Below are 6,324 nucleotides of genomic sequence, written 5' to 3'. Positions count from 1 at the left end.
TGGCTGATTATTACATTCCATGGTGTTACAGCAACTTGTTTTTCACTATACTAATTAATGATCGGATACTTGCAGTTGCACAGTTTGCCCCCTATTAACATTTGTGTGAATAGGTTTCTCTAAGGGAGAATTTATGCCCCATTCCAAAGTTCCCAAGTTTATGTTTGTGGTTGATCAAGGAATATTGCCATGACTTCCGAGTTAGACAGCACCTAGTGACTGCAGAATGGGTTGCGTATGCAAACTCCTACTCGCTTGCTATGAAAAGTCCTTGCCCTGTCCTTGTTATTCCCAAAATTCAATCTGTTGTGATTAGCCAGTTGCTTCTCTCGCATATTGATGCACAGGGAGCCTGAAATCTGATCCGCTTAGAAGATGGTAGACCTGGAGACCAAGGCAGCCCTCACAAAAAAGTGTTTTTTTAATGTGGCAAGAGAAACACAGACCTGAATATTAATGAAGAAGTTCTGATATAATTTAGATTAGAAGAGAAATAATAGGGAAACATTTCATGTATTCATGCTTCAGCAAGGGTTAAAAAGAACACTCATGGGTACAAATAAATCTTTGATTCTCCTCTAACTTTTACAAATGCTTGTTTTTTATTTTGTTGTTATCCAAAGGTACAACAGAGTTGTACAAAGATTCCAAGTGAATTGTAGATTCACATCATGACATCAGGCAGGGGAACTGTTTGAGGGTTCCAAATATCCTTTCATTATCTACTGTCTATCCTGCAGTCATAGTGACGGGGATGCTGAGGCCTATCCCTGGTCCCAGGTGTGCCACGCCACCAATGAGAGCAGGGATAGGCCTCAGCATGCTGTCATTGGTGGCGTGGCACACCTGGGACCAGTTGCCAGACAATCACACAGCCATATAAGGAGACAAACAACCACTCACTCTCTCATTCATACATTTGGGCATTTTTTCCAATGTATTCCAATTGACCTCTTGCGTGTTTTTGGACTATGGGAGGAAACTGGAGAATCGGTCAGACACACTCATGCAAACTTAACACAGGCCCCTGATGGAATTGAACCAGGGTTCTTCGTGCTATGAGGTGAAAGCGCAAACCATATAAAGGATATTATTAACCATGTGTATAGTGTTTAAAAAAAAAACACATGCAATGACAAAAAGATATAATCCACTCACAGTATTGTACATTGAAATACAAATGCCACACAAACCTTTTAAGTAAAACTAGTAAACATTGACAGATGTTGTTGTTTTTAGTATTAAATAATCCCATCACAGCCCGTCACCTTCAGTCAAATTGCCACACAGACTGCTCCCCCTAGTAGAACAGTGGGTGCACAGCTTTCTACTGGATCACTGAAAGTACATATGCCAAGCAAAGGTTAGTAAAATTGTAAAATTATGATTATTGTCATATTCTTCCTATAAATAGAAGAACATTAAAATATTTTTTCATTCCTATTTACTCATAGAACTTCAGGTGATGGTGTCTGGCTTCAGTGTTGGCACAGAAACTTTGAGTTTCCCAAATTCACAACTGTGTTCCAAGCCTGTAGGGGCCCCAGATTAAGACCTAGTAAGAGATCTCATCTTGAATTGTTTGATGAGGTAGAGGGAGACGCTCTGCCTCATAACTTCGATTATAACCATGATTACTCTACTGGTACAGACTGATCTCCGAGAATGTAGGTTTAATTTTGGGTTCCATGCCATCATGTTATCATCAGATATAAAAACATCTTTTTGGTAAGCTAATGATCAAATATGTGGTTATCCTTCATTTGATGTTTTAGGGTTTTAGCCAAAGTTTGCATATAAAGATGAGAAGTACAAGATGACAACATAAGGTAAAGATAGAGGTAGCAAGGGCAAAACAGAGAGATAAAGATGGAAAGGATCTACAACAGGTCTGGTGATTAAGGATAGAGAGGGGAATGTATCGACAGATGCTAGAAGAGTGATGCTAAGATTGAAAGAGTACTTTGAAGAGCTGATGTATGTGGAAAATGAAAGAGAGGCAAGGGTAGAAGAGGTGACTATTGTAGACCACAAAGTAGCAGAGATTAGTGTGAGGAAGGCATTGAAGAGGATGAAGAGTGGAAAGGCAGTTCTTCCTGATGATATACCTGTGGAGGTGTGAAAGTGTCTAGGAGAGGCAGCGGTAGAGTTTCTGACTAGATTATTCAGCAGAATCTTAGAGAGTGAGAAGATGCCTGAAGAATGGAGACAAAGTGTGATGGTGCCCATTTTTAAGAATAAAAGGGATGTGCAGAATTGCAGCAACTATAGAGGGATAAAGCTGATGAGCCATGCAATGAAGTTATGGGAAAGAGTAGTGGAAACTAAACTAAGAGCAGAAGTCAGCATTAGTGAACAGCAGTATGGCTTCATGCCTAGAAAGATTACTACAGATGCAGTATTTGCTTTGAGAATGCTAATAGAGAAGTACAGAGAAGGCCAGAGGGAGCTGCATTGTGTTTTTGTAGACCTAGAAAAAGCATAAGACAAGATGCCAAGAGAGGAGCTCTGGTATTGTATGAGGAAATCTGGAGTGGCAGAGAAGTATGTTAGACTGGTGCAGGGCATCTATACTAGCTGTGAGACAGTGGTGCTGTGTGCTGTAGAGGTAACAGAGAAATTCAAAGTGGAGGTGGAACTCCATCAGGGATCAGCTCTGAGCCACCTCTTGGTTGCAGTGGTGATGGACAGACTGACAGATGAGGTTGGACAGGAATCTCCATGGACCATGATGTTTGCAGATGACATTGTGATCTGCATTGAGAGTAGAGACCAAGGTTGAGGAAAATCTAGAAAGGTGGAGGTATGCGCTGGAAAGGAGCGGAATGAAAGTTAGTTGCAGCAAGGCAGAGTATATGTGTGTGAATGAGAGGAACTCGGGAGGAACTGTGAGGCTACAGGGGGTGGAGATCAAGAAGTTTTAGCATTTCAGGTACTTGGGTTCAACAGTCCAGAGCAACGGAGAGTTTGGAAAAGAGGTGAGGAGACGGGTTCAAGCAGGTTGGAAGTGGAGAAGAGCGTCAGGGGTACGATAGAAGACCATCAGCCAGAATGAAAGGAAAGTTGTACAAGACAGTGGTGAGACCAGCGATGCTGTATGGCCTTGAAACAGTTACAATGACTGTTGCAAGAGGTCCTCGAGATGAATATGCTAAGGTTCTCTTTGGGAGTGACCCGGATGGATAGGATCAGGAATGAGTCTATCAGAGGAACAACACATGTTAGATGTTTTGGAGAGGAGGTCAGAGAAGCCAGACTGAGATGGTTCGGTCATGTACAAAGGAGGAATAGTGAATATATTGGTCGATGGATGCTGGAATTGGAGCTGCCAGGCAAGAGGTCTCGAGGAAGACCAAGGAGAAGATTTATGGTCGTAGTGAGAGAGGATAAGAAGGTAGTTGGTGTGAGAGAGGAGGATACAGAGAATAGGGTTGGATGGAGAAGGTTGATTCACTGTGGTGACCCCTGACGGGAAAAGCAAAAAGGAGAAGAAGACGTTTGTACTTTACATAAGGTTTGTCCAAGAAACTTGAGCAAAACACAAAATACAAGCAGCTGAGCTGTTGAAAGAGTGGCAACGCTGGATTAAAAATCATGTTTACTGGAGTTTGACCTCTTCAACATCAGGGCCTGAAAAGGTGGCCAAGTGGAAATCACTGGTACACCATATTCAGGATGTCCATGTGTACACTGACCCCCTTTTTCCAAAATGTGATCACCCTGTCAGGGTATCAAAGGATTCAAAAAAATGGCTCCAACCAGGTAAGTTAAAGCATGCGTTGAAAATTGACTTGTATAAAGTAAAGGGCATGTATTTTGGGCATTTTTTGACTTAAAGTTACTTTATTCAACCAACAAGTTTTTTTTAATTATAAACGGCAACAGCTTCTCTCAAATGATAATAAGAAAATGTACAAGAGGTTTTGTGGGAAAAAAATAATTTCTCAACTTTTATTTCCTTTTGAACAAAAAGTGACATGTTCAAAATTACTCATACCTTGCAAACTGTCAAAAGTTTTAGGAAAAGCTAATCTTCAAGCTGCTCTAAAGCATCCAAATTACAATGATTTGTTGGAAACAGCTGTTCTGATCAATGCAACATGTGAAATTCAGCAGCTGTCTGCAGTTGGTTCATGAACAGTCATGGCTCAGAAAAAGGAGCTCACTGGGGCTCTGTGGCTATGCATTGTGGCTGCTCACAAGTAAGGAAAGGGCTAAAACGCCATATCAAGATGGTTTCAAATTCCAGTGGCTACAGTACAAAGTATTATTAAAAAATACAAGACCTTCGATGCTGTGAAAAATTCTCTGGAAGCCAAAAGGGACACCTGTACTGGCCAGGGGGCTAGTGAGAGAGGTGAAACCACCAAAGCCATCCTGGAGAATCTGGGCCTTGCTGGTAGCGACAAACCTCTCAAGGCAGATTGTCTAACAGACACAGCACACTGATGGGTTCCATAGATGCAGACAAAGGCGGATGCCACTTCTCCAAATAAGGCAGACAAAAGACTGCTTGGCCTTTGTATAGGCTCTTCTGGACCAAGAAGACTTGTGGGCTTCTGGTTTATGGTCAGATGAAACAAAAATTGAATTGTTTGGCCACAGTTATACAGCCTACATTTGGCAAAAAGACAAGAAGCTGTCAATCCCAAGAACACCATCCTCCCTGTCAAATGTGGGACTCGAATATTTTAGGGGTGTTTTTCCGCTAATGGGTTTGAGAACTTTATCAAAATGGAACCATGTAAAGAGAGGAAACAGCAAAATTCAGTCGAAGCAGGAGGTAATAAGTAAGGGAAGTAACTAGCCTAAGCTAGCTATAGCATTCATTAATACACAGGACAAGGTGTTCCTGTCCCTATGCCAAAATCCTAGGTAAAGCCCAATCTAGAAACCCAATCCAGGGTTTAGGGCGGTGGTCCCTAATCCCAACAATGACTATGGCCCCGTAGCACTGACCCCGATCACCATGAAGTGCTTAGTCATGGCACACATCAGAACCATCCTCCCACCTACCCTAGACCCCTACCAGTTTGCATACTGGGCCAGTCGCTCCACAGATGAAGCAATCTGCTCAGCTCTAAAGGCCCACTAAGCCCTGGACACCAAAGACTCTTGTGTGAGAAGTCTGTTCATGGACTTCAGCTCAGCGTTCAACACCTAATCCAGCAACAGCTGATCACCAAACCACAACATCTGGGGCTCAACACCTCCTGCTGCAACTGGCTGCTGGACTTCCTCTGCGAGAGGTTACAAGCCATACAAGTTGGCAACAACATCTCAAGCAGCATCATCAGGGCCCTGGGGGGGCCCTGTGCTGCTACGTCCCCTGCATGCTCCATTCCCTGCTCTTCACCCTGCTGACACGACTGCAAACCTACAGCACCAATCACATGGTGAAGTTTGCGGACGACACCACTCTAGTAGGTCTCATCACCAAGGATGACAAGACCCACTACAGGAAAGAGGTCGGCCTTCTAAACACGTGGTGCAGGGACAACAACCTCCTGCTGAATGTCAGCAAGATCAAGGAGATTGTTGTTGATTTCTGGAGAGGCCACACCAAGCACTCCCAACTGACCATCAATTGCACTCCTGTGGAGAGAGTGAGCAGCACCAAATTCCTGGGTGTGCACATCAGTGAAGACCTCTCCTGGACCACCAACACCACATCACTGATGACGGAGGCACAGCGGCGTCTCTACTTCCTCAACCTTCCACCCATCATGCACACTTTCTACAGGGCACCATCAAAAGCATTCTGACTAGCTGTATCACTGTGTGGGGTGGGAGCTGCACGGACTACAACAGAAAAGCTGTGCGGAGCATCGTGATCACAGCTGGAAGGATCATCAGTGCCCCACTCACCTCCCTGAAAGACACACACCACCTGCCTCACCCGTAATGCGTCCTCGATTGTGAGCGACACAAGCCACCCTGCACACAGTCTGTTCAGCCTCCTGCCTTCAGGAAGAAGGTACCGGAGCCTCCGGGCCCGCTCCACCAGACTCAACAATAGCTTCATACACCAGGCTGTTAGGATGCTGAACTTTCTTCTCACCATCCCAACTCCTTATATTACGCCCCACCCAAAGATGCTGAACTCTACCCCCCTGCTCCTCCCCCAACTGCCTCCCCATGCCCCGGATGCCAATCTGTCTTTATTGGACTCTGATAACATACTGAAACATTGTCACTTTCTTATCTTTTTTTTTGTACTACTGCTACTTTGCTTTGAAAACCTCCATGCCAATATTGTCCATATTCAATCACGTTACTAAAATGGTAAAATGGTAAAAAAAAAAATTCTGCTGCTACTCAAAA

The sequence above is a fragment of the Fistularia commersonii genome, chromosome 29 (assembly GCF_037954325.1).
Source record: "Fistularia commersonii isolate RoL2024-O1a breed Wild chromosome 29, RoL_Fcom_v1.0, whole genome shotgun sequence".
NCBI lineage: Eukaryota > Metazoa > Chordata > Actinopteri > Syngnathiformes > Fistulariidae > Fistularia > Fistularia commersonii.
Note: the sequence above shows the minus strand (reverse complement) of the source record.